Raw genomic sequence first — 14,685 nt, 5'->3', positions numbered from 1 at the left:
GATGTTTTTCATAAAATTGTTAAACGACAGAGTCCCACTTCTCCCTCATCATACATGACAAATAGACCTAGGTTGATTCATGGCTTGTATTCGCCTACATTAATTTCACATGCACATATCCTTGCTTCAGGTCCTGAGCTACAGGCAGTTAGATTTGGGTATGTCATTTGACGAAAATTGAAAAAATGGGTCTAATCCTTCTAAAATAACTCTGAAGGTGGGAAATAAGATGATGATGTGTGTCAGATGGAACCACTTAGAAAAATATAATGACATTAATTAATTGAAATGTACCACTGTACTTCAACAATCTATTTAATACCAATATTTGAATAATTGTATCTTTTGTTTGCTTTTATTATAATTATTATTTTTGCTTGATTTCTTGTTATTATTGATGTTCATGACTTGTTATGTTTTGTCTGCTCTTTTCTCTTCCAGAGGGAACAGATGGGTGGGGTTGTCAGGGAGAGGGAAGGTGGGAAATTGGGTGAGGGGTGGGGTTAAAAGTGGGTGGGCAAGAAAATACCATTTAGTGTAAGATGAATGACTGTTAATTTGTATATTATGTCATTGTTCAGGAATAATTGTGAACATTTAATGAAAACAAATTTTAAATGCCTACCTGGAATCATTTTTTTGCATCAATCTAGTGGCCATTTGTTTTGCACTCCATCTCATGTGCGCTACAAAAACTACAGAACATTTATTAGATTTTTCCCAGACATCAAAAGTGGTCTCCTGATGTGGTTTAACCATTGCTGTGGACATCTAATTTGGTAGTTGTTTAATTTAAAAAGTGTGACTTTGAGAGTGAAAACCTACTGAGACAATGGCAGGTTTTTTTGTTTGTTGTTGTTGGCCAAATTAGAGTATGCAGTACTCACTTCTCCAGGCACCATTTACACTACTGGTAAATGCGTAAGTGAAATGGCACAATTCCAATATCTAATAGGCCTAGCTTACATACATGGGTGATTAGTAATAATGTGTTCACTTTATAGAGCACTTTTATTGCAACGCTGGTGATATGTGTCAAGGCTATAGCCTAATTGTTGTAGTAGCCTGTCACAATTGAAATGGTTGGCCCATTCCATAGCCTAAGTAGGATAAATTATTATTCATTGAATTCAGTGCTTTTAATGACAAAACGGGCAACAACGTGTCCCATGTTTAGTAGTAACCCCATGGGAGTCACAGATCATCTGACAAAAGAAGCAAGGGATATCATTGAGTTGAATGACTGTTTCTGAAAATAAGTTTCTTGAAAGTGTAGGTTAATGTATGTGTTTGTTTATGCTGTGAAAAATATTTTCTATTCACGTACTCCTTCATTTGGTGCAGAGGGTCTTTGAATGGAGATATGGGTCCCATCTATGTCACCAATGACACTTGGAAAATCTGTGGGATGAATTAGCCTATTTATTTTATTGTATCATGTTGCCTAGGTTCATAAATTTGAGATTAACAAAGTAGTCAACTGACCGCAGCCTACTGTAGGCTTCCTGTAATTCCGTAAAGGTCCTCCTTGATGGACAGCTTGATGGTCAGGGAATGCAACAAAGACGTCAAAATATTTAAGATCCTTAAGAGTCTATTGATGCACACGTGCGTCAGTCTAAGTAATATAATTTCTCCATCAAAATCTGTCACTTTAAGCTAGATATATTTTTGCATGGGCTGCCTCACAATCCACCACATCCGCCTATGTCGACCTTCTGCGGTGGAAGGTGGCGGAGCTACAGCTGTGTTTGTTAGACCATGAGACACCCCGAAAATTGATGTTCTCACAAAAACATCTGTAGTATCTGAAAGGTTTGGTCTACAAATTAATGGCCACTCTATGGAAAGGGGAATCTCACAAATGACAGTGTTCTCCGTTTTGCTCTGACTCCCACAATTGTCACAGGACTCGTTTGAAGATAACCCATGCAAACAAATGGAAGTATGGAGGTAGTTTTGTGCCACTAAAAATAAGGGGTTAAATATGTGTCCAAAGAAACAAAGATATTTCCTGAACTTTCCATCAAAATCTGTCACTTTAAACTGACTATCCTACCGATCCTCTACTTCGGCGACGTCATCTACGAAATAGCTTCAAATACTCTACTCAGCAAACTGGATGCAGATTATCACAGTGCCATCCGTTTTGTTACTAAAGCACCTTATACCACCCACCACTGCGACCTGTATGCTCTAGTCGGCTGGCCCTCGCTATATATTCGTCGCCAGACCCACTGGCTCCAGGTCATCTACAAGTCCATGCTAGGTAAAGCTCCGCCTTATCTCAGTTCACTGGTCACGATGGCAACACCCACCCGTAGCACGCGCTCCAGCAGGTGTATCTCACTGATCATCCCTAAAGCCAACACCTCATTTGGCAGCCTTTCCTTCCAGTTCTCTGCTGCCTGTGACTGGAACTAATTGCAAAAATCGCTGAAGTTTGAGACTTATCTCCCTCACCAACTTTAAACATCTGCTATCTGAGCAGCTAACTGATCGCTACAGCTGTACATAGTCCATCGGTAAATAGCCCACCCAATATACCTACCTCATCCCCATACTGTTTTTATTTATTTACTTTTCTGCTCTTTTGCACACCAGTATCTCTACCTGCACATGACCATCTGATCATTTATCACTCCAGTGTTAATCTGCAAAATTGTAATTATTCGCCTACCTCCTCATGCCTTTTGCACACAATGTATATAGACTCTTTTTCTTTTTTCTACTGTGTTATTGACTTGTTTATTGTTTACTCCATGTGTAACTCTGTCTGTTCACACTGCTATACTTTATCTTGGCCAGGTCACAGTTGTAAATGAGAACTTGTTCTCAACTAGCCTACCTGGTTAAATAAAGGTGAAATAAAAATTTTAAACAAATATAGGACAGACACTTCAAAACCTTATTCCTTATGACACATTTATGGAATCTAAAATTCTAAATCGAATAGCTAAATGATCCATGGTATTACCATATTTTTTTTCTCTCCATATCTCTCCTTAGCTTAGTACCCCCCCTTGCCAAATCGTTCAGCATTGCCCACATTCTTATAGGAAACTTCAAGTGACAAAACAAGTGTTTACAAAGTGGGATTCAAATTGATTTAATTGTCATTTTTTTGTCAACGATCTACACAAAATAATTATAATGGAAAATAAAACACTGTCTTGATTAGATAGGAATTCAACCCCCTGAGTCAATGCATGTTAGAATCACATTTGGCAGTGATTACAGCTGTTAGTCTTTCTGGTACAGTTTTCACCTGTATTGTACAGTATTTGACCATTGTTCATAAATACATTCGTCAAGCTCTGTCAAGTTGGTCATTGCTAGACAGCCATTTTCAAATATTGCCTTAGAAGCCAATTTATGTTAACTGCAACTAGGCCACTTGGGAACATTCAATTAAGCAGTTCCAGTGTATATTTGGCCTTGTGTTTTAGGTAATTGTCCTAATCTCCTAGTGTCTGTTGGAAAGCAGACTGAACGTATCTCTACTCCGTTTATTTTTATCAACAAAAAACTCCCTAGTCCTTTCCGATGACAAGCATACTCATAACATGATGCAGCCACCACCATGCTTGAACAAAATAGAGAGTGGTACTCAGTGATGTGTTGTGATGGATTTACCCCAAACATAACCCTTTGTTTTCAGCACAAAAAGTACATTTTTTTGCCATATTCTTTGCAGTATTTTGTACAGGCTTCCTTCTTTTCATACTGTCATTTATGTTAGTATTGTGGAGTAACTGAAATGTTGTTAATCCTTAGTTATCTCCTATCACAGCCATTAAACTCTAACTGTTTTAAAATCACCATCGGCGTCATGGTAACATCTCTGAGCGGTTTCCTTACTCTGCGACAACTGAGTTAGGAAAGGTGCCTGTATCTTAGTAGTGACTTGGTGTATTGATACACCATACAAAGTGTAATTAATAACTGCACCATTGGCAGGAGCAAGGAGTATGGGTAGCCAGGCAACAAGCCTTACTGTCGGACAAGAATCTGATTGGCAGAGAAGCCCCTTCTTTATTTACCAGCACAGGCTAAGGTCAAGTTGACCTAGTAGGTAGAAGGTTTGCTATAGAGTATTCGTTGCTATGGTTTCTGATCAGGCTATACATCACGTTCAATTTCTGAAACCAGAAATTCTGAGGTTGCTCAAATTCTGGTACCACGGATTTCACTAACTCACTACTCCGGCTTTCTGGAATACCCCTCAGGTATGTGCGCTTTGTAAGCAATCAATTTCCAGGAAAAAGATAAACAACAGACGTACTCTCAGGCCCCCATTGGCAAGTAGACTAAAGTTGTCCATTCTTTCCCTACAGTCTGGTGGAATGTGTCTGTAGTCAGACTGACATAGTTCCACTTTTTGACCAGAGCAGATTGTTCCTTTTGTTTGTCCGAATGTCACAAACGCAAAAATGAAATGTACTTTTCTCAGTCTTGCTCACTAGCCCTCTAATTAACTTACCCTCAGTAACAGAAATAGGAAAAAGGACCACAGGGGGATGCTGTTGCTCCACTACTCTGATCGACAGTATGAGTGGCGAGTCTGGGTGTGGACCATTCCCAGCCCAGACAATACACGTTACAGTACCTTCTGTGCTCAACTGAGGAGACACATTATACACGGGTCCACAGAATATTCACTGAGTATAGCAAACATTAGGAACACCCTCCTAATATTGAGTTGCCTCAATTCATCAGGGCATGAACTCTACAAGGTGTTGAAAGTGTTCCACAGGGATTCTGGCCCATGTTGACTCAAATGCTTCCGACAGTTGTGAAAAGTTGGCCGGATGTTCTTTGGGTGGTGGACCATTCTTGATACACACCGGAAACTGGTGAACGTGAAAAGCCCTGCATCGTTGCAGTTCTTGAGACAAACTGGTACGCCTGGCTCCTACTACCATATCCCATTCAAAGGCACATAGATCCTTTGTCTTGCCCATTCATCTGAATGGCACACATACACAATCCATGTCTCAATTGTCTCAAGGCAAATCCTTGTTTAACATGTCTCCTCCCCTTCATCCACACTGATTGAAATGGATTTAAGTGACATCAAAAAAGGATCCTAGCTTTCACCTGGTCAGTCTATGTCATGGATACTCAATGTATGTGGATCACTGAATATATATATATATATATATACACACACCCCAAGTTGAAGCTACAATCTGCATGCATTAACTTGCATCACTCCCATAGACATACAGTATGATATAATTGGTCATTCCAGATGTGGTGTAGATAAAGCTGTATGGAACTGCGGAGGTGCAGCAGTTTATACATGCTTGTGCAGCCCCAACCCCTGTTTATTTATTTCCCACATCCTGCCTTCCAATTGCCTTTCACACTCTCCCTGCTGCATAATCATGTTTGTGGTTTTGATAATCATAATGCCAGTACTCACAATGTGTAAGCCTCGGATGGCTGGATGCTGTACAAGGTAGCCCACTATTTGCCCTTAACATTTCCCTTAATCCACCTAATCTGTTGTGCATCAATGTCTATTTAGAAAATCTCTGATTTAACTCATCTGATTCGTCCAAGGCTTTCAAAACATTTCATAACATTTCACAGCTCGCATAGCACTCTGACACAGTCATGTTTGCGTGCAGCTTTCTGTAAGTGCTAATGATAACCATAGTGTTTGGCAAGGCCACCTTAGGTCCAAAGAGGACTGCTGGACACATTTCTCATTGGATTTCCTGTTTGGATTTTGTGCTGGGTGTGGTTTTGCCAAGTCAGAAAAATCTGGGTGTATTTTTAAAAGCAAAATGTTCCATGTCCCATTCCTCTTGAATACACCATACTGAGTATACAATACATGAAGGATACCTGCTCTTTCCATGACATCGACTGACCAGTTGAATTGAGGTGAAAGCTATGATCCCTTATTGATGTCACGTGGGTGGTTGGTTGTGTGCAACTCAATATTAAGGTGTTCCTAATGTTTTGTATACTCAGTGTATAACTTCCTCCATCTCTTTGTGAACAAGATGAATAACTACTTTTTAGTAAAGTTCTATTTATCAGGAAATGTCAGGACAAGTAACGTTTGACCACAGGTGGCCAGTGGCACCTTAATTGGGGGAAATGGGCTCATAATAATGGAATGGTTATGAACACATTAAACACACGGTTCAATGTGTTTGATACCATTCGATTCTCTCCATTCCAGCCATTATTATGAGCCATCCTCCCCTCAGCAGCCTCCTGTATGTTTGACCAATGTTGTCTGACTCTCAGTCAGTCCATCGGTAGCTTTTATCACACAAGCACTTCTCGTCTCGGAATTTTAAGAAAATCTGTATCAGTGCTAAGCGGAGACTGGGGATAAAGGATCCATACAGACAGACCAGCCTCTTCTCCTCTTGCTGAGAAAGACGTATGAGAGCAAGTAAGATTTGACCAACATTGTCTTGTCGACCTTTACCTTTTTGAGCTCCGAGAGGAGACAGTGGAAAGGATCCATACTGTACCGCCAGATGTACTCCGCAGCCACTCCCATACTGTGGCACTCTGTTCTCTCAGCACACTGAGCCGGGCCGCCAGCCATGAGCCTTGACTAATCAGCGTCAGCTGTTGTCCTCACCACATTTCTCAGTAGAATATCCTGTTGGTTTATCTGGAGTTTTTAATGACGCTCATGTTTTGTTTACTTACTCCCCCGCCGTCGTGAGTCATGGCGGGAGGGAGAGAGTCCTCCAGAAGGTATCATTTTCATCATCATGTATCTGTTTTATTAGAGGGAAAGTATCAAGGCTCACCCAAGCCAGCGAAAGAGAGAAAGTCACAGACAAACACACATCTTGATTAATAGCAGCATAGAAAAATTGTCACAATTAATTTGTGTTTGTCAGAGGCCTCAATAGAAGGCACACACATTATCTGTAAAGCAGCAACCAGTGATAAAAAAAAAAACGTCAACACAAATGACCTTTGGCTGTGTGTGTTTCTGTATTGGAGGAGGGTTCATTCCCTTTATGGTTATAATGGCTTTCAAAGGTTCTGGGAACGAAAAATGGATCTGAACATGAAAAGAGTTAGGGCTGGATTCAGTCTGCATTGCTGAAGTATTGCAGAATATCTGCATTAAAATGTAGCGGAGAGTGGTGTAAGTTGAGGTTAAAGGGTTCAGCCCCCTCTTGTTTCTAGGAAACTATATTTAGGAAGATGTAATCTTTTCATGGAGTCTGTGAAGGAAGAAACAATGTGGAAAAAGTTGTCCAAAAAACTGCTTTTCCCAATGTAAAATGTATTTGTGTTATAGGTTGTATTGTACTTAAACCAAAGTAGATATTGTAAGCTAGTTTTATACATCAGTTGGAGTCTCCATAAGCTACAGTATGGGGTCCTAAACCTAGCATGAAAGTGTAGCTTTGTGGGCTAATATAGTCAAAATGTTTGCCTTGTGGTAAGTTGAGCCAATGGCCTTGTGGTAAGTTGAGCCAATGGCCACCATACCCCATGCAAATCATGATTACATTTAGTCAGTTTTATGCAATGTGTCATGCATATGAACTCAAGATGCATTTGTATTGTTATGGAGCAGACATCATTATGTCCCTGTGTATACAAACGTAAAACAAGCAGGGGTCTAGCGCCCCTTGAGGTTCTTGCGAGAGCAAGACATTTTCATCGACAATGATATGTCACCCACAATGTCAAACCTTCTGTCTGTCTGTGATTTTATAAAGAGCAAGAACGAAACAAAAAGAGTGCGATCTCATCTGTTTCTTTCTTATGGCCTCGAGAACATCCACCATCCTCCTCTGCTTCCTTCCTTCCTCTCCATTTCGTGTTTACAATAGCACTAATGAATCCTATCTGTTTATCAGTCTTGGCATGCTGCAAAGCCGTAGCCAAGCCTGTTATGATGCACTGTCATGTTCCTAAATCATGCGCTCAATTGAGAGGCAGCGGGTGTCACGGTGGCGGCTGTGTTAGCTATGTTAGCTATTTTGTCAGACAGGACAAAAGCCCAGCACCCACTCATGGAAGCGGAGATGGGATAATGATCACTAATTAATTGTGCACCGGGGGTCGCGGGCCTCATCTCTCCTCCACCGGCAGGCACACAGAAGACATATGAGTGGATGATTCACCCGCCACAGCAGGAGATGAGGCAGGTGAGAGGGGGGGGGGTGACTGCCCAGAGACGTGTGTAACTCACCAGGGCTGTATTCTGATTTATATAAATATAATGAAAAGAGCTGCCATGATTCCCTGTTCAATCGGACAGAAAATCCTTCAACCATTAAATACATGTCTATTTGAATGCTCTGTAACATGACATATTTCTTAAAAAAGCAACCACTTACCATCCACATGTCTAAGTGGTTGGGAGGGAAAGGATTACTGAGCTGTTTGGGCTGAGATTGACATGGATTCCTCTCTCTACAGTGTTGATTAATAATCAATTAAGGTCCCAATCAATTAAATCCAGACATTGTAATGAGCTGTCTAACAAGCAGTTCTGCACATCCAAGCCGTTCTATGCCAACAGTTTAATCAAAAATAGGTCTATTGATATTTTTAAGGATGGATTTTTTAAGCAATTTTTTTTTTCACCAGATGAAGTCTGAAGTGGTTGTTATTAAGTAGAGCATTCCTAGAACCACTTGAAGTGTAGTGGATGTATTCACTACTGAATATTCAGTAGTTAGGCACTTGAAAGGGATTCAGTGGAAGGGGCTTTAGACCCAGCTCAGTTGTTAATTGATGACATGCCCTACAAAAATGAATGTTGAATATGTATGTATGGAATCATCATTAGCACATGTTCATACTTTATAGGCGTGATGCAACACAGGGAAATATTTTATGAAAGAAGGCACCTTACTTTTAATCAAATCTCTATAAAAAGGTAGTCATATGAACTTACAGATCAATTGAAGGACATGGGTTGGGAAAAGTGATGACCTCGTTTTTGATAATGTGGAAGTGATTATTTTTGGTTTGAAGAGGTAGATGCCTGTATGATGTTGTCTTTTTCAGGACCTTAAAGACGGGTTGGTTGTTTAGCAACATAACTGACCGGTGAGCAGCTATCGGGTAAAACAGATGATGCTGACGTAGATTGTTAACAACATGTAAACTATATTTTATGTTCAATGTTTATTGAACACATAAATACATTTGCACAATGGGCACTTTTGTCTCTCAACTACATGTTGGTGGTTTAGCTAGCTAGAGAATTTCTGCCATTTTATCATTGAAATGAAATCAGTCAAAACAAGACATGATATCAAGAAAAAGATGAAACGAGTCACTTACAATTTCCCACATGGCAAGTTCTTGTCATTGTTGGTAGCTATCTGGCCATCCAGAATCACAACAACTCACTGACTTCTGCCCCATTGAAGCATGCAAATTGCTTACGTGACGGAAAATTGTTTTCGTGGCGTAAAATGGCGGACAGGTAATGGCGGACTGAACGAAGTTATGTGGAGCACCTCAAGATAAAACCTAATATTCAATATCAGCAAGTTAAACTAAAATATTAGCACTACACAATCTGGTGGGTGATAACCTTCAATCTGGATAATAACACAAAACAAATCTTAAGACTACAGACATTTATCGACAAATATTACGAAAACAAGCAACACCCAAACATGACGGAGAGTAAGACAGGGGAACCGATTCCAAAACGAAAACGTGACTCTTCTACAGACACAGACGATTTAATATTTTCACCACCGGGAATGGTACATTTCGAAACCGATCTGTTAAAATCAATAAATGACAAACTGGGTATACTTGAATTAGTTAGTAAGGATATAAAAGAGTTGAAGGCAAGCCTCGAGATGAGTGATGAAAAAGCTGCGACATGGTTTGTTTCCTTCTCGAATCTAAAAGTGACAGGCAATAAGATTGAAACCGAAGTGAATGAAATTAAAAAGGAGAACACCTTTCTGAGAGAAGCCTTACTGGACATACAGACTAGATCCATTAGAGAGAATCTGGTACTTACAGGTATCCAGGAGAAAGAAGGGGAAGTTCCTGAATCTGTAGTTAGAGAGTTCATCCTTACAGTGCTTCAGATCCCACGCGAAGCTATCGGCAAAATCCAACTTGAACGTGTACTACGCTTCGGACAGAGGCCAAAGGTATGAACGCCCAATCGATGCAAAATTTGCTTCATTTAAAGATAAAATAATGGTTTAAAGCCTGGGTAAAAGACTTGCTAGGACCAAAATTGGCATGAATGATCAGTTTCCGAAGGAAATTGCAGAACGGTGTAAAGTTCTGTATCCAATTTTCAAAGATAATAGATTAAAAGGGAAACGAGTAACTCTCGTCGTTGATAAACTATATATTGTTAACCAGTTATTCAGAGACATAAAGACGAATCCATGGTTATTTAAAAAAATTACAAAGTTCTCATAGATGAGGAAAATAATGAAACACAATTCTAGCCCGGTTACGGATTGTAACAATACAATAAAAAAATAGCTTTTGTATATATATTCACATATAACTAATTGGAACACACAAGCATTAATTAAACATGGTGAAGATAAAAACTACGTAAACAGAAGGCCCAGTATGTGTGGATGGTGTGGTGTGTGTGTGTGTGTGTTTATTTTTTATTTTATTTGTTATGTTTGGGAAAGGTGAGTGAGTGAGTAATGAAATGGTTGCATATCCCAGAACCAATGTATTGCTGTGAGCCGGGGTATGAGAGGGCTTTCAATGTTGTTCAGATGATGGATATACTTTTATAATGATTTATGCGTCTTATTTATTTATTGTCCTGTCATGGTGGAACAGTTTTTAAATAAATTATACACTTGATTTATTTATTGTCCTATCGTGGGGAACTACATTTTTTAAATAAATGATATCTAATTATTTATTTATGATCCTAATTTAATGGTATGGTCCACAACCCTATACCCTAGACACCCACCTGAATGACCCAGATACTAAGGAGAAGTCCCTAACTGTTTTATGGGCCTGCTGTAAGTGTTCTGTATGCAGCCAAATGATGGTCAGAGACCAAGAGCAGCACTGCCTAATCAAGATTCTGAGCCTGCTTGGCAGGGTTGGTCCTGCAAAGCCAAAGCTCCCTAAAGGGAGAGCATACTATACAAGGAAATTCTCAAAGCTGCTAATGAGAACCTTGACGACCTTGTACCTAGCCGGTGGGGTGCCCCACCCAGGCAGTGGCAGTGCTGGCAACACTAGCTGCAGTAACCCATGGGGAGGGGGTCACACTCGGACATTCAGAGAGGGGGTATATTATTGTGGCACAAAATCAAAAGTCTGACTGCATGGAGATGCTTGGGAATATGGTCAATATGCAAATCAATATATACCATTTTTGACATTGGTTTTTCTGGATTTTTGTTGTTTGTTGTTATTCTGTCTCTCACTGTTCAAATAAACCTACCATTAAAATTATAGACTGATCAATTCTTTGTCAATGGGTAAACGTACAAAATCAGCAGGGGATCAAATACTTTTTTGCCTCTGTATAAATGCCTAGAATATTTCAATTTTGGGGAATCTCTTATAAAATGGGTTAAAGTTATATATAGTAACCCTAGGTGTAAAATGGTAAATAATGGCTACATCTCAGAAAGTTTTAAACTCTCTAGAGGAGTAAAACAAGGTTGTCCACTATCGGCATATCTATTTATTATTGCCATCGAAATGTTACCTGTTAAGATTAGATCAAACAATAATATTAAGGGATTAGAAATCCGTGGCTTAAAAACCAAGGTGTCATTGTACGCTGATGATTCAGGTTTTCTTTTAAAACCACAATTAGTCTCTCCACGGCCTCATAGAGAATCTAGATACTTTGGCTATTCTCTCTGGATTAAAACCAGTGATAATAAATTATTATGATAATTATGATATTACGTATTGGATCACTAAAAAAATGTGAATTTTACATTACCGTGTAGTTTACCAATAAAATGGTGTGACGGAGATATGGACATACTCGGTATACAAATCCCAAAAGAAAGAAATTATTTCACTCAAATACATTTTTATAGAAAGTTAGCAAAAATAGATAAGATCTTGCTAGCATGGAAAGTGAAATACCTGTCTATTTGTGGAAAAATCACCCTGATTAACTCTTTAGTCATATCACAGTTGACCTATTTGCTTATGGTTTTGCCTACACCTAGTGACCTGCTTTATAAATTATATGAACATGTAATATTCAATTTTATTTGGAATGGCAAGCCAGATAAAATTAAAAGGGCCTATTTTTATATACCGAATATGAATTCCGAGGGCAGAAATGATTAAATATTAAATCATTAGACCTCTCACTAAAGGCATCAGTCATACAAAAGTGATACTTATTAAATCCAAACTGGTTCTCTAGTAAATTGGTATGAATGTCTCATCCTATGTTCAAGAAGGGCCTTTTCCCCTTTATTCAGATTACACCAGCCCACTTTCGATTGTTTGATAAAATATCTTTCTTTTTTAAACAAGCCTTAGAAAGTTGGTTGTGATTTCAGTTTAATCCACCTGAAAAGACAGAAAAAATAATACAACAAATATTGTGGTTAAATTAAAATATGCTAATTGGTTTTTAAAAAAACTATTTTTCGAAGAAATGTTTAAAAAAGGTATAATTTTGTGAATTTTGTGAATGATATCATGAATAGGACTGGTGGAATTATGTCACACATGCAGCTAACACAGATTTATGGAAATGTCTGCTCTACCCAAAATTACAACCAATTAATTGCAGCATTACCACAAAAATGGAAGAGGCAAGTAGAACGGGGAAAAAGTAAGGAACTTGTATGTCGGCACTGTATTAAAGAACATAAATGGTTAAAGAAAAGTGTGATAAATAAAAACATATGCCAATTTCAGCTGTGCCATATAAATTGCAAAATAGTTGAAGAGATTTTCAATGTACCCATTCCATGGCACATGAATTGATATGCAAAACAACGCCTATACTATACAAAATTCTTGCAACTAATAGAATGTTATATATATATGGGGGATACCATCTTCCCAGCTCTGCAGATTCTGCTGTGAGGAGGCAGAGTAATTAGATCTTTATTTTGGTATTGTCCATATGTAGCTCGTTTTTGGTCACAGGCCCAGGAATGGCTGAAGAATTGCATCATTTGCCTAAAACTAACATTGCAGATCGCAATACTGGGTGATTTGAAAAGCCATAGTCAATCAATCGATAATATAATAATTATTTTAGCAAACATGTTTATTTTTAATTTACAATCTGTAGAAGCTATGAGAATAGAAAGGTTCAATTAGTTTGTGAAGCATCACAGCACAGTTGAAAAATATATGGGAAATAGAAATCCAAAATGGATGATGATGGGAGAGGTTGAATGGAGCTAAAGGGTGGGACTAATAACAAGATAAAACATGTAAAACATATTGGATCTGTAAAATGTATATAGGTTCAGAACTTTTGTGAAATAGCACAGTTACAAATAGAATGGACATCCGAAATAGAGGAAGGACAAAAAAAATAAAATAAATAACTATTGCAAAATAGTCTGTAAAATGTATATAAGATGTATAAATTGAAGGTAAAGGCCGAAGTGTTTATTAGTTTAATCCAATTGGGGAATCGGTGGTAGGGTTTGTGGGAAATAATAATAAAGGCATATTCTTTAAAAAAGTACATATGTCTATATAGGTATGTGTATATAGGTACCGTATGTGTATGTATATATGTGTATATGTGTATGGATATTTATATTTACCCCAAAAATATATGGGGGATTGGAAATGATGCAGACAATTACATTGATGGAACTAGTATTCTTTCCGCAATATTAACCTGATCCACCCCTTTAAAAAAAAAATATATATATATATTTGTGATGTTGTCAGCTAACCCATCTATACAATAGAACAGGCTTCTCTAATATGGGACTGAGCGTATGATTGGTGTGAATGTGTTTGTGACTGTGAATGGTGTAAAACCGAGATAAATGTTTAATTAAAAACTCTTAATCTTCATAACATTGTCTGTGTGGTGGCATGGGATCTTAGAAACCTGTTTAATTATCTGTCCTGGGAAATAAGCTGTTTACTCCCAAATCTCAATACTTAAATGGCAAATTAAATTAAATCAAAGAAAATAATTAACTTATGGATGAGACATATCTGTATAGGGTCCCTCAGTGACGTGGAGTTGGGGAGAGGGCATTCGTGGTGCCCTCTCCCCGTGCTTTCAATCCGTGTCGAAGGACCAATGTAACTGAAGGGTTACGATAAATAGATGCCTATCTACCGTGGGCTCTGGTAGGGGTGCAGGCAGAGGCAAAGATGCAGTTTATGAGTCTTTATGTATTCAGAGGAGATAGGTGATACAGGGCATGGAACATGTTGAGGAAAAGATCATGATTATTAGAAAGCAAATTACGGACTCCTCTTTAAATCTGCGTATTCCTTCAAAGCTCAGTTGTCCTGAGTCTGCACAACTCTGCCAGGACCTAGGATCAAGAGAGACGCTCAACTGTTTTAGTACTATATCTCTTGACACAATGATGAAAATAATCATGGCCTCTAAACCTTCAAGCTGCATACTGGACCCTATTCCAACTAAACTACTGAAAGAGCTGCTTCCTGTGCTTGGCCCTCCTATGTTGAACATAATAAACGGCTCTCTATCCACCGGATTTGTACCAAACTCACTAAAAG

This window comes from Oncorhynchus nerka, linkage group LG27, assembly GCF_034236695.1.
Source record: "Oncorhynchus nerka isolate Pitt River linkage group LG27, Oner_Uvic_2.0, whole genome shotgun sequence".
In the NCBI taxonomy this organism is placed as follows: Eukaryota; Metazoa; Chordata; class Actinopteri; order Salmoniformes; family Salmonidae; genus Oncorhynchus; species Oncorhynchus nerka.
This window is presented reverse-complemented; position numbering follows the sequence as displayed.